Source organism: Elaeis guineensis, chromosome 8, assembly GCF_000442705.2.
Source record: "Elaeis guineensis isolate ETL-2024a chromosome 8, EG11, whole genome shotgun sequence".
In the NCBI taxonomy this organism is placed as follows: domain Eukaryota; kingdom Viridiplantae; phylum Streptophyta; class Magnoliopsida; order Arecales; family Arecaceae; genus Elaeis; species Elaeis guineensis.
Window position 1 is genome coordinate 43451649 of NC_026000.2, and position 15577 is coordinate 43467225.

A 15577-nucleotide genomic window follows, 5' to 3' on the forward strand; every position below is an offset into this window, starting at 1 on the left:
TTTAAAAATTGAAATACAATGTAGATGACCATATCAGGGTTGGCAGTTAAATTCTAGGTCACCTTGAGCATCTAGATCAAAGAGATGAATTATACGGTAACTATATTCAAATAGGTTCTTGAGTATTGCTTAGCATACATTCGGTCTATCCAGACATTGGGTACCATTGCTAGATGGTTACTCTGATTGGTACAAGAATCAGTTCTTATGCTACCGGCTTAGGTTCGAACCTATGGGATCATACATATTAGAAGTTCTTCTCTGATCACATGGCTAATCTAAAGAGTCTCAGTCAATGGAGACTCTGGTGAAGAGTCCCACTTGACGAAGGCTCTACTAAAGAGTCTCACTGGATGGGGACTCTGTTGAAGAGTCCCATTGGATGGGGACTCTAGAGAAAAATTTGTTGAAAAATATATCCCAAAAGTCAATCGTCAACCTGTTGACGGTTGAGCAACCTTGTATTGTAATTGATTTGTTAATAAATAAAATATATTTTTGATATTTTTATCATTAGTTTTCATCTTCTAATGAACTCCTTTGTTGTGATGAAGTCCTTAGGACTATTTAGGTTTGATAAAGAGAAGATTTATTGATTAATCCTTAAAACTGTTCACGATCAAATGATAGGCTGTTAATAAGGATGACAGCTTCTATCGAGCATAGGTCACTGTAGGCCATATGGGTTGGTTGTCCTCTTAACCAAAGAGTGTGGAGACACTGGTATGCCATACATGTGAGATATAAGGGTACATCATCATTGAACGTGACCAACTCCAAGGATTTGATATTTTAAAATACAATGTGGACAACCTGATCAGAGTTGACAGTTGAACTCTGAGGTATCCTATGAGCATTTTGATCAAGAATATGAATTATATAAAAATGATATCCACATGGATTCTAAGGATGTTGTTCTACACATTCGATCTATCCGGCCATCGAAAATCATTGCTAGATGGTCACTTTGATTAGTATAAAAATTTATTTCTATGCTATCGATTTAGGTTTGAACCTATGAGGTCACACACATTAGAGTTCACGATCCGATCAGATGGTTGATCAATGAATAAGAATCATTCTAGGGTTAAACGATCAATATGATTGACATTTAACCTAGTGCAAGTGTTGCAGGAGGATCGATTAGCAATTCGATTGCTAATTGGCTTAATTTGATTAAGCCAATGGACTGAGATTAAGTCTAATTGAATATAAATTAATTAGATTTAGTTTGGATTTGATTAGATCAAGTCTAATTGGTTTATTGGATAAGCCAAGTGCAAGGAAAAACTAGTCCTAGTTCAATTAGGATCTGGGTCAACCTAATTTCTAATTTGATTAAAAAATTAAATTAAATTTAAATATAATTTAATCTTATTAAATTAAGTTCTTAATTGGGTTAAGATCTATTTTAATTGGGTTGATTTGGTTTTGGTTTGATTTGGTTTGAGAAACCAAATTTGAACAAGTCATAGATTGAATCCTGGTAAGAATAGGATTCCATCCTGCGTCACCTTAGCCCCCCACGCCCACTCTCTCTTATTTTGTGTGACAAAACCTTCTCTCCTAGGCTTTCATGCATGCCCAAAGCTTTTCACTCTTTCTCTCTTACATGAAATTTGGTTGTGGACCAAGTCAAAGTAGGAATTAGTTTGGATTTCAAATTCTATGAGATAGAATTTTAAGAAATCAAAACTCTTTCCTTATGGCACTGATTTTACTTAGATTTTTTTTGAAATTTTTATAAATTTTATGGAACATATTGTGTGCCCTTTGCTAGTGGTCTATGGTAGAAAAAGAAGGAGGGGGCACCCATGAGTTGGGCACCACTTGTCTTGCCCTGTTTGGATTTTTCTTGACTAGGTATTTGACCTAGATAAAGATTCTTCATATCTCATTATTTAAGATGAATTTTTTCTTAAATTTTTTGTGAATTATAGAGCATTGAGAGACCTTTAAGGCATGTAAAAATTAAAAAGAAAGAGTATTGGGGCATAGAGATATAATAGACACAAAACTAAGTGTTTGGGTTAGAGTAAAAAGAAGAAGAAGAGGGTCTTCTTCTAGGGTTGCTGTGCTCACCTCTTCCCTTCCTCCATCTATGAGTTTTCTAAGAGCATCTCACATCTGAAACTCCTTCTACTTCTCATCTCTAGAAGAGTCTAAATCAAGAAGAAGGAGGCATCTGATCAACCATCGAAGAATCACAGTACTAGCATACTGTGCTGATTTTTTGGACCAGGACTTCTGATCGTAATTCATGGGCTCATGTGGATGACTCCTAGAGGTCGGACATATATGCAACTCATAACATCATCCTTAAGCCCAGATCAGTAAAGTTAGAATGTCTAACTTGTAAGGTAATAGATCTGATCTATTATATTTTACATACATTAGATGTAGTATAGAAACATGTTGATATGATTAACATGTAGTTCTTGCTTTTTATATTTTAATTTTTGATTTAATACCATATAATAATCATGTAATAAGATTTTAGATCTAAAGATTCTTTAGTTTTATAAGATAAATTTTGATTTATTTTAGTCTTCCGCTGCCTGATCTTGAAAAAGTTTCAAGATCTAACCCTGAAACCCTAGATCTGATTTCTTTAATTGGTATCAGAGCCTAGGTTGTTTATTACATTATTATTTATACATACTTAGATTATTTTTTAGATTAAATCTAATTTATTATCTGATTGTTAAATCTAAAATTAAAATTTTTATATCAATCACGAACTATAGGTTGTCTTGCTGTAAGGTTTACCCCTTACAGTTCAAAGGTTGTCCTAGTTTGTGTAGATCTATCTTTAATCATAAATTTATTAGATGTGATCTAGATTAAATTTATGATTTATTAGATTTAAAAAATATTTAAATCTAAAATAAAATCTCTTTGTTAATAATTCCTGTGCAAAGAACCATAATATATTTGTTTGGAAAATTTGCGTAGTTTAAAGTTGAAATTGTTTCAATTATATGAACCTGTTTAGATTAGATCTAAAGTAGCTTCATGCTTATTTCACTTGCATTTTGATTATGAATCAAACATGCAACTTGATTGGTAAAACCATGTTGTAAAAATATTTTACAAACATGAAAATTATTTTCGAAAAGCTGAACCCCAATCCTCAGCTCAAAACTTAATTAAGAATTAAGAAGTTGTTTGATTAGGTTCTAGGATTGTGAATTGAAGAACCTAAGATGCAAACCATAACACATTGGGTTAATGGGTTAGTGAAAATTAGGTCCATTAATTAGGTTAGACTTAAGGTTAGATTAAAGATGGACTTAATTAGAGAATTGACTAAATCTAATCAATTGTTGTCTTAGATTAGGTCAAGGATTCTCTAGATCAATTATAATAGTTGTAGTTGGTCAAGTCCATATCTTTAACGAGAACCAAATGGACTTGATTCTTGGCTAAGTAGTCTAGCATGAACTGTTAGGTTTATCCAATCGAAACTAATTAAATCAGTTGGTGTCTAAGGTAAACCAGACCGGTGGTTTTTAATTGGTAGCTTACTTACCTGGCCATTTTTGATGGTGTTTAAGGCAAGCTTTGGCAGACCCTCCCATCGATCGAACTTACCTGGCCTCTTGGTGAAATTATGTTTTGATCAGATCACTTGACTATTCGAGCTGACCCATGTCAGCTAGATAAATCAGTGTGACTGATTTAGGTGCTCCTAGACTAGACCTTTTAATGATCTCCCTTAAGCTGACTTGGGAAAGTCAGTGGGAGGATCATGATAAGCTGGTTCATCTGACCTCCTACTCTAAATCAATTAAATTTTCTAAAATTATTAAGTCTTTAAAATGAAATAGTTATGGTGATAACTAGATCATAGCCTCTCATTAAGTGGATGATAATGGGTCTATCAGTTGGATAATCATTGGAGGCCCAAAGGCCTGGTGCTTATCGACTGATGAAATTATCATTCATAATATGATTTCTTGACTGTATCTTTCTAAATGGTGGTTAGTTTAGCCAACCAAAGTTGGGCCTAATCATTCATTGGCTAGATGGGCTATGTATGGTCATATTAATGGTTGGACCTAACTAGACCTTTTTAGTGGAGGCCAAAGCCTACTGATTAGAGACTGAGGCAAAATAAAAATTACTAAAAATTATTTAGAGAAATAATTAGTTATAAATCTACCCTTAGATGTACATGGGTTGGCCAACCAAAGTTGGACTTGTGTGCAGTCTAAGTGGATTCTAGTACCCACTAAGAAATTAGGATAATTCCTTGAATTGGAGGTAGAGGCTACAAATTCGAATAAAATAGTGGAAGAAACTTTTTGATTAAAGTCCAAATCTTTAGGTTTAATGAATCAATTACTAATTAGGTTATGATTTTCTTTAGTACAGATATGGCCACTTCCCTATCGCTCTGATCATTGTTGGACAATGATAAGTTGGTGGGACCTAACTTTTGTAGCTAGTACCATAAGTTGAAGATAGTCCTGGAGCATGAATGGATCCTATATGTGATAATGGATCCTACACCTGAGGAGCCAGCTGCCAATGCATGTGGAATAGTCAGAGATACTTACCAGAAGTGGCTCAGTGATCGGATCACGGTGCGCTGCATCATGCTGGCTGCCATGAGCAATGAGTTCAGTCGCAGATTTGAGATGGCTCAGCCAAAGGACATGCTTCAAGTATTGGAGGATGCCTTTGGCACATCCAATGACGTGGAGAGGCACAAGACTAGTTGTGCCATTTTCAACGCCAAAATATGGGATGGTGCCTCTGTCACTGATCATGTATTGTACATGATCGAGCTAATGGAGCGTTTGAGCAAGCTCGGCTTTCCTTTGCATGAGCAGCTTGGGAAAGATGCAATACTGAACTTGCTGCCCAAGTCTTATCTCCCATTCCTCACTCATTATAGAATGACAAAGCCTGAAGTAAACTATCACGGGTTACTGGGGTTGCTTCAGAACTTTGAGAAGGATCACCAACTCCACAAGGAGTCGGTGAACTTAGTGGGAGGTTCGTCTTCTGATTTTCGACCCTTTGAGAAAGGGAAGAAGAACAACAAGAAGAAAGTGAAGAAGGTGCAAGTTCAGGCTGGGACATCAGTGTAGGGCCAGACCAAAAAGATCAAGCCCGATAAGAGTCAAGTTGAATGCTTCTTTTGCAAGAAACGGAGGCACTGGAAGAGGAACTATCCTCAGTACATTACCTCTCTGGACTCGAACAAGTAGAGAAAGAAGCAAGCTGTTGCTGGATAAGATATTTATATGATAACTTTTTATAATTTTTCTATTTGTGATATAACTGACTGGGTATTGGATACTGATAAATACTTAATTTAAGTCATTTAAAGTAGAAAATTATATTTAATTTATTTTATTTCTTAAGAATTTGATGCTTCTTTTTATGTTTTACAAGAAAGATGATAGCCAATACAAAGAGTCCGATTTGCAGATAAAAAAGACTCAAGTTTGAAGAAAATTGGACTTAAAATAAAATTTAAATAAAAGAAGGATGCATACGGTATTATAAAAAATGAAGATACTATACAAGGAATCCAAAAAGGATATAAGCATTATTGTAAAGAAACAAAAGTTTTTTTTGGAATAAAAAAAAAAAGAAGGGAGTGTTCACGTATGGTTCACCCGGCATGGACGCGGGTGCGGACGCGAGCGCGGGCAGACGCGGGTGCGAGGTGGGTGCGGCATGGCAGGCAAGCGGGTGCGCGGGGTTCGTGGGGACAGACGAACAGATGGAAGAAAAAAAAAATATATTTGGAAATACTTTAAGAGAAAAAATTTATATTTTCTTTATTTATTTGTGATCTTTCCATCTCATCCATCCATTTTTTAGTCTTTAGTATTTTCTTTAGTCCCACATCGAAAAACCATGTAAAACTCCTCCCTCCTAACACCTATAAAAAGACTTTTGTACTTCCATTGGAAGGGGAGCTCAGAAATTCTTCTAGAGCCTTGCATAGAGGAATAGAAAGGGACTACTTCATGAGCAGCTAGGCTAGCAGTCTCGGGAGTAGAGAAGAAATTTTGTAACGACACAGAGATGGTTTATTGTTCTAAACTTTCTTATATTTCTTTATATGCAATAAAGATTATGCTTTTTATTTAAATCGTCATGAGTTCTTTATTTTCTCTCTTTCATATGCTTTTATTTATGCTTTCCTGTTAGATTAATATTAGGAACAACTTTTACTTTTCGGAGATGCACCGTGATCTACAGGTATGGGGCGTGCCGAGGAAAGAAGAGTTGTTTACCTAGTACTTTCCGGAGACACGCAGTGATCTACGGGTACGGGGTGTGCCGAGAAAAGATAGATATTTTTCTTAAGATTAATCACATCTATTTAATAAAAAAAAGAGATACAACTCTGCTAGTGCAAAATTAATTCAAAACTTTCGAGCTCTTTATTTTCTAATTACATCAATTTTAAGATAATTTATTTTTTAAATCAAAATAATGCTTCTTTCTTTTATTTTACAATCTCAACTTAGCCCAAGGTCTCTGAGGATACGATCTCGACTCATCCTACCTACGTAGTGAGTAGAGTTATTTTTGGTGCTATCAATGACTATGCATCAAATTTTGGCACCATTGCCGGGGATCTTGGCATGGTTGAATTAAAAAAAAAAAAACCACTGACATTTCATAACACTTAACTAAAATAGTGTAACCTCAAATATAAAAATTTCTAACTTGATTGGACACCTTGTTTCTTTGCATTGCATCTCCACAATTAACCTTAAGGGTGCAACCCATTAACTAAGATAAGGTGGGGATTTGATCACCCTTCCTTGGCCCACAAATCACTCCCTTGCATTTGCATAACCTAGACTTTAATCTAAAATTAATTAGACATTGACCCCTAAGGATTTCGAGCTCATTAGGACAAGTGACCCTGAGAGTTGAACCAGGTTAGACTTGGTCAACTAGCTGGTGTCTATGCAAGTGGTTTGCGAGACAACTGGGCCCGAAGGAAGGTGATTTTTAATTGGTTCCGTTCGCTGACCTGACCAATTTAATTGGTGTCTAAGAAAAGCAACGGGGGGACTCCCACCAACCTTACACTTACCTGGCCAGTTGGTTGGTCAAGCTCCGACTTGGAGGACTTGAAGGCTAACTACAGTTAGAAGCTGTCTAGAACTAGGATAACTTTAGGATAGAGAGTCCACTGCGTGCTAACTTGATTGTAATTAAAATCTAACCACAACTAATTCTTCTATTAGTTTTAGGACTTCTTAGGATCTCTTCTTGAGAACTTTTTTTTCTCTTCTCTTCTCTTCTTAATAAAAAAAAAAAAAGAATCCTTAACAGACTAGGATAGTCCTACATAGACCTTTTAGTTGCATGTTAGGTCGACGATCACTAAAACCTGACTTGCAACCATTAGACGAAGAATTAGAAAAGACTCTTAGGACTATCCGAGTTAGAAACATGGCTGCACCTGATGAGGCTAATCCTCCACACTCATTGAAGGAGTACTTTACTCCTTCCACATATACCTACTCTCCTTGTATTCAAGTACCCCCTGTGGAGGTCACTCAATATGAAATTAAGTCCAGTATAATCCAAATGTTACCTTCATTTTATGGATTTAGTAATGAGGACCCTTATAAACATCTTGAAGAATTTCTTGAGATATGCTCAACTATCAAAATTCATAACTACTCCGATGATGCTCTTAGGTTAAAATTATTCTCTTTCTCACTTAAGGACAAAGCCAAATACTGGCTACATACTTTGGATTCCATGACTATATCAACCTGAGACCAACTGCAAGGAGAGTTTCTCAAGAAATATTTTCCCATAGGAAAAACTAATCAAATAAGAAAAGCCATAACTAGTTTTTCCTAATTAGATGGAGAAATATTTCATGAAATATGGGAGAGATTAAAGGATCTTATTAGAAAATATCCCCACCATGCTGTACCCAAGTGGCAGTTAATCTAATATTTTTATGATAGGCTATCTGAAAGACATCGACAAATGGTTGATGCATCATGCGGTGGGACATTCATACTGAAAAGTAAGGATGAGGCATGGCAACTGTTTGAAATTTTAAGTGAAAATTCATTACATCATATGTCTACCTCTATTAGAGATAAACCCATGTTAAACCCAAAGAGAGGTGGAATATATGAAGTAGGAAATACCATAGATATCCATCATAAGGTAGATGAATTATCCCAAAAGTTAGATCGATTATTAAGTATAGGACAGTCACCTTCTCCATCCTATCAGATACAAGATATATGTGCATTGTGTTCGAGCCCCACTCATTGTGTGAATGATTGTCCAGTTGCACCATAATTTTCTGAACATGTACAAGAACAAGTCCATCAAGCCCAAACTACTCATAGACTAGGGAACAACCCCTATTCTAGTACGTACAATCCGGGATGGAGAAACCATTCGAATTTCTCATGAAAATCACAACCAGTGGTTCCTCCGATGCAACAAAGATCAGGTTACCCGGATGTAACTTTTAGGCATCCATCCCAGCCACAATACCAGAACCCTCTTCAACCCACTCCGAGTACTCATAGCTCGGCTTTCGAAAAAAGGTACTGCAAGCACTTAAAGGATTAGAAATGAATACCCAACTCTTTCACTCCCATACGCAATCAATAGCAAAGCTAGAGACCCAGATAAGTCAGCTAGCAATAGCTTTCAGTAGGAGGGAAGAAGGCAAATTACCTAGTTAGCCTATTAATAACCCAAAAGGTCAGTACATGGCTGAAAGCTCCATTGGTCTTGAAACTTTTTTCGAACATGCCAAATCGATCATGACCCTTAGAAGCGAAAAAATCTTAAATCAACCTAAAGTAATCCAACAACAAGAGAAACCAATTCCAGCTACAACAGAAAAGAAGAAATCTGAAGAGAGGAAAGAACCTGTTAACCCAGCACCTGCACCTAAAGCTCCATTTTCCAGTGCTTTAGAATCCTCTCTGCCTCTTGATAAGAAGGGTATAAAAATAAATAAAATGTTGGAACTATTTAAACAAGTCCAGATAAACTTACCTCTTCTCGATGCCATTAAGCAAGTTCTGACCTATGCCAAATTTCTAAAGGACCTGTGTACACAGAAACAAAAATCAAAGGCACAAATACCAAGAAAAGTCTACCTAACTGAGCAGGCCAGCTCAGTTTTTTAGCAAATTACCCCACCCAAACTAAAAGATCCAGGTACCCCAATTATTTCTTGTGTCATAGGGAACCTCACGATTAAGAAGGCATTATTAGATTTGGGTGCAAGTGTCAACCTTCTCCCGAGCTCTGTATATGATCTATTTGGATTTGGAGAGTTAAAACCCACGACAGTAACCTTACAACTAGCAGATCGATCTATTAAGGTACCCCGTGGAATGCTGGAAGATGTATTGGTGAAAGTAGATGAATTTTACTTTCCTGTTGACTTTCTTGTGCTGGATATGGAATCTGGTAGCAACCCCAACCAAATACCAATCATCCCAGGTAGACCCTTCTTAGCAACCGCTAATGCTTATATAAATTATAGGACCAGAGTTATGAATGTAACTTTTGAAAATAAGAAGCTAAGGTTGAATATTTTCAATGCATCTTTGGGACCACCTGTGTACGACCATAATGAGATCAACTTGTTAGAGGAAGTTATAGAAGATAAAGCTCCTACCTTGCTCAACTTAGATCCTTTACAAGCATGCCTAACACATTTTGGAATGGATAATTTTGATATTGATGGATACACTGAAGAAATATATGCTTTGCTAGAACCTCCCAATTTTAGCACCAATCCCCCTTGGACTGTAAAGTATGAGCAATTATCAATTCAATCAAGCCCTCTGGTACCATCCTTAGAAGCACCACCTACTCTAGAGCTAAAGCCTCTTCCTGCCATGCTGAAATATTCATTTCTTGGATCCAATAATACCCTTCCAGTGATCATTGCGTCTGACCTAACCAACGACCAGGAAGACAAACTTGTCGGGGTACTCAAAAAGCATAAAGAGGCTATAGGGTGGTCAATTGTCGATTTGAAGGGTGTAGATCCTTCTGTTTGCATGCATCATATTTACTGTGAGGTTGAGGCAAAACCACATAGGGACATGCAATGAAGATTGAATCCAAATATGCGGAAAATCATGAAAAAGGAAGTAGTGAAATAGCTAGATACTGGAATTATCTATCCAATTTTAGATAGCCAGTGGGTTAGTCCAACCCAAGTAGTACCTAAGAAGTCAAGTATTACCGTAATAAAGAATGATGAGGGTGAATTAATTCCTACTCGTGCAACAACTGGTTGGCGAGTATGTGTGGACTACCGAAAGCTGAATGTCGTTACTAGGAAAGATCATTTTCCTTTGCCTTTTATTGACCAAATTTTAGAACAGCTAGCAGGACAAAGTTTCTTCTATTTTCTAGATGGATATTCGGGATATAACCAGATCCCGATATTTTCTGGTGATCAAGAAAAGACTACCTTCACATACCCTTATGGAACATTTGCATTTAGACGTATGCCATTCGGTCTCTGTAATGCACCAGCCACTTTTCAACGGTGCATTTTGGCCATCTTTTCTGATATGGTCGATAAATTTCTAGAGGTCTTCATGGATGATTTTTCAGTATTTGGCTCTACCACCTTTCAGGATTGTCTCCATAATCTTTTCAAAGTTCTTAAATGGTGTATGGAGACAAATCTTGTCCTAAGTTGGGAAAAGAGTCATTTCATGGTGTGGAAAAGAATTGTATTAGGACATATTATTTCTGAAAGAGGGATCAACACTCATGTTAAGATTCGAGCAGAAACAGGATAGACACTCGTTTAGCATCTGGCTGAAGACGTTAAACTTAGCACTTTTTGGGAAGCAACCTAAATTTTTTTATTTTATTTTAACTGATCTTTATTTTTTTTAAGAATAAAGGACTGCTCTGTATGGAAAAGTCTGTCAATAAACTTGACATCTAGCTGAAGACGTAAAACTTAACGCTTGTTGGGAGGCAACCCAATGATTTCATATTTTTTTTTACTTTACCGCAGCTGCAAGAATTTAGAACAATAGCCTATTAATCAATGAAGCCATCTTCAACTTTCGAAGCAGAATTATCCCAGGTGCACTCTCTCCTTTTATTTTCTTTGCTTTCCTACTCCATTGAGGACAATGTAGATTAAGTTGGGGGGGAGAAAATTAATCAAATCCTCGAGTATGGTCAGAAATAATTAGTTTTGTGTATTCGAATTTTATTTTGATTAAGAGTCAATTAGGCATCCTAAACAATAAATGATTAACGGTCAAGATAATTTTAGAAATACTGAGGAAAAATTATTAAGAAAACTCAATGAATGGTAGGATTTAGACTAGACCAAATTTTAGGAGTGATTCTACAACCCTCTTCTTACTGATCTCAATAAAGAATCTGCTTCATGACAGATTGGGTGAAAAGTCGAGGTATGCAAAAAATTCTCCTTAAAATTTTATTTAAAAAAAAAATATTAATTTTCTACTGAGTAACAAGATGGGCAATATTAAAAAAAAATAGTGGATAATAAGGGGACTAAATTGCAAGAAGATAATAAACCTATCTCACATTAAGTTAGAGGATTTAAAGAGTAAAGTGGGGAGTTGGTGAAAGAAAAGCTCTTGAAATTTCTTGAGTTAATACTCAGCCACTAATTGGGTCAAATTGATAATCCAAGGAAGTATCTCTTTAATGGTCTGACCAGGTATCATTTACCTTTTGGGATGCCTAACCTAACTTTTTATTCAAGATCGAGTCAGTACACAATGCTGATATATATATTTTACTCGAGGACGAGCAAAATTCAAGTAGAAGGGTGTGATAAACACTTAATTTAAGTCATTTAAAATAGAAAATCATATTTAATTTATTTTATTTCTTAAGAATTTGATGCTTCTTTTTATATTTTATAGGAAAGATGATCGCCGATACAAAGAGTCTAATTTGCAGATCAAAAAGACTCAAGTTTGAAGAAAATTAGACTTAAAATAAAATTTAAATAAAAGAAAGATGCATACGGTATTATAGAAAATGAAGATACTATGCAAGGAATCCAAAAAGGATATAAGCGTCATTGTAAAGAAACAAAAGTTTCTTTTTGGAATAAAAAAAAAAGAAGGGAGTATTCACGTATGGTTCATGCGGCATGGATGAGGGCGCGGGCGGACGCGGGCACGGGCGCAAGGCGGGCACAGCATGGCAGGCAAGCGGGCGCGCGGGGTTCATGGGGACAGACGAACAGATGGAAGAAAAAAAAATATATATTTGGAAATACTTTAAGAGAAAAATTTTGTATTTTTTTTATTTGCTTGTGATCTTTCCATCTCATCCATCTATTTTTTTGTCTTTAGTATTTTCTTTAGTCCCACATCGAAAAACCATGTAAAACTCCTCCCTCCTAACACCTATAAAAAGACTTTTATACTCCCATTGTAAGGGGAGCCCAGAAATTTTTCTAGAGCCTTGCATAGAGGAATAGAAAGGGACTACTTGATGAGCAGCTAGGCTAGTAGTCTCGGGAGTGGAGAAAAAATTTTGTAACGACACAGAGATGGTTTATTGTTCTAAACTTTCTTGTATTTCTTTATATGCAATAAAGATTATACTTTTTATTTAAATCATCATGAGTTCTTTATTTGCTCTCTTTCATATGCTTTTATTTATGTTTTCCTGTTAGATTAATATTAGGAATAACTTTTACTTTCTGGAGATGCGTCATGATCTACGGGTATGGGGCGTGCCGAGGAAAGAAGAGTTGTTTACCTAGTACTTTTCGGAGACACGTCGTGATCTACGGGTACTGGGTGTGCCGAAAGATAGATATTTTTCTTAAGATTAATCACATCTATTTAATAAAAAAATAGAGATACAACTCTGCTAGTGCAAAATTAATTCAAAACTCCCGAGCTCTTTATTTTCTAATTACATCAATTTTAAGATAATTTATTTTTTAAATCAAAACAATGCTTCTTTCTTTTATTTTGCAATCTCAACTTAGCCTAAGGTCTCTGAGGATACGATCTCGACTCATCCTACCTACGTAGTGAGTAGAGTTATTTTTGGTGCTATCAACGACTACGCATCAGATACTGATAGCCCTTACCATATTTGCAATTCGTTGCAGGGGTTACAGGTCAGTAGGAGATTCGAGCAAAGTGAGAGATTCCTCAACATTGGAGATGGAAGACCAGTTCCAATTCTAGTATTAGAAATCTTGAAAGTTATATTTGAGTCCCATACCGTTGTTCTTAATGATTATCATTTCTGTCCCAGTTTCTTTTTAAATGGTATTTCTGTAGGCCTTCTAGCCAAAAATGATTATAAAATTTCAATAAAGAAATAAGTTTGTAATATCATTATGAATGGTATTACTATTTTTTATGGACATTTGAACAATGGTATGTATATGCTATCACAATCTATTAACGTAGTCCATTCTACTAGCAAGCACCTTAAATTAGATAGTGTATCAGATATCTACTTATGGCACTGTAGGCAAGGTCATATAAACAAGAACAGGATAAATAGGTTGACTCAAGAGGAAATCTTCGAAGTCAGTGATTGTGAATCATTTTCAATCTGTGAGTCCTGTCTTCTTGGTAAAATAACCAAGTCACCTTTTATTGAAAAAGGTGAGAGAGCTACTGAGCTCTTGGGCCTAGTACATACTGATGTATGCGGGCCCATGAGCACAAGTGCTAGAGGTGGATATTTTTACTTCATCACTTTCACGGATGATCTATCTAGATATGGATATGTCTATCTGATGAAATATAAGTCGGATTCATTTGAAATATTCAAACAATTTCAAAGTGAAGTAGAAAAATAAATTGAAAAGAGTATTAAAACTCTTCAGTCTGACCAAGGAGGGGAATACCTTTCTGGTGAGTTTCTCACATATCTAAGAGAGAATGGGATTCTCTCCCAATGGACTCCTCCAGAAATACCACAACATAACGGTGTGTCTAAAAGGAGCAATCGAACTCTGTTAGATATGATCCGATCCATGATGGGTTTTGCCAGCTTGCCGATATCTTTCTGGGGATATACACTTGAATCGACCTGTTATCTGTTAAATAAGATTTCAAGTAAGTCTATAATTGAGACTCCATATGAGATATGGACAGGACGTAAGCCAGCACTTTCATACCTTAGGGTCTGGGGGTGTCCGACCTATGTCAAATGGTTAGTTACAGATAAACTTGGATCTAGGTCTGACAAATGCACATTCATAGGGTACCACAAAGAGATCAAAGGATATTTTTTCTACCATGCTGATGAACAAAAGGTGTTCGTCAGCATTAAGGTAACCTTTTTAGAAAAAGAGTTCCTTGGTGAAAAAATTGTTGCCTCTAAGGTTGAACTTGATGAAGTTCAACAGGTAGAAGGACTGACACCAATAGCTAAACCTGAGTCTGATTTGATTAGATCATATCCGAAGCCTAATGTATCTGCACCATTAAGGCGATCTGGTAAAGTACTACGTCAGCTGGACAGATACTACGATTTCTTGGTCTGGGATGGTGATCCCATCGAACTCGATGAGAATGATGAGGATCCGATCACCTATATGGATACAATGCAGAGACCTGATTCTGAGAAATGGCTTGAAGCCATGAAATCTAAAATAGAGTCCATGAAGGTCAATGATGTATGGACATTGGTTGACCCACCTGAAAGGGTTAAACCCATTGGGTGTAAATGGATCTTCAAAAGGAAGAGGGGCGCAGACAGAAAGTGGAGACCTATAAAGCCCGTCTGGTTGCCAAGGGGTATCATCAACATTATGGTATTGACTATAACAAGATGTTCTCCCCTGTGACAATGCTCAAATTCATTCGGATAATGCTTGCAATAGCTACCCATCTGGATTATGAGATCTGGCAGATGGATGTAAAGATAGCTTTCCTGAATAGAGAACTGACCGAAGAGGTGTATATGATACAACCTGAGGAGTTTACATCTACAGATGAGTCTAAGGTGTGCAAGCTTCAGAGATCCATTTATGGATTAAAGCAAGCTTCTCGGAGTTGGAACATGTGTTTTGATAAGGTGATCGAAATGTATGGCTTCGTTAAGAACGGAGAAGAGCCCTGTATCTATAAATGGGCAAATGGTCCAGTTGTGATATTCCTTATCTTGTACGTGGATGACATTCTCTTAATCGGGAATGACATCTCCGTACTATAGGGAATAAAGTTTGGTTGTCATCACAGTTCTCTATGAAGGATTTTGGTGAAGCATCCTACATCCTAGGGATGAAGATCTATAGAGATAGATCTAAAAGGATGCTTGAGTTATCCCAGTCCACGTACATAGACACTGTGCTGAAGAGATTCAGCATGGAGAATTTCAAGAAGGGCTATCTACCGATAGGCCATGGAATTTTTCTCTCTAAGAAGGATTGTCCGACAACTCCTGAAGAGAGAAAGCATATGAGTAGAGTCCCATATGCTTCGGCTGTAGGATCTATCATGTACGCCATGATATGTACAAGGTCAGAAGTGGCATACTCACTAGGAGTAGTGAGTAGATACCAATCTGATCCTGAAGAAAATCACTGAAAAGTGGT

General features: G+C 36.5%; 1 non-coding gene across 1 annotated transcript; it reads right to left on the bottom strand.

The window, feature by feature from the left end:
• Positions 1 to 7824: 7824 nt before the first annotated feature.
• On the bottom strand, positions 7825 to 7930 carry LOC140851298 (small nucleolar RNA R71). The gene has a single exon (XR_012134050.1). It is a non-coding gene; the product is annotated as a small nucleolar RNA R71 (small nucleolar RNA).
• Positions 7931 to 15577: the final 7647 nt, after the last annotated feature.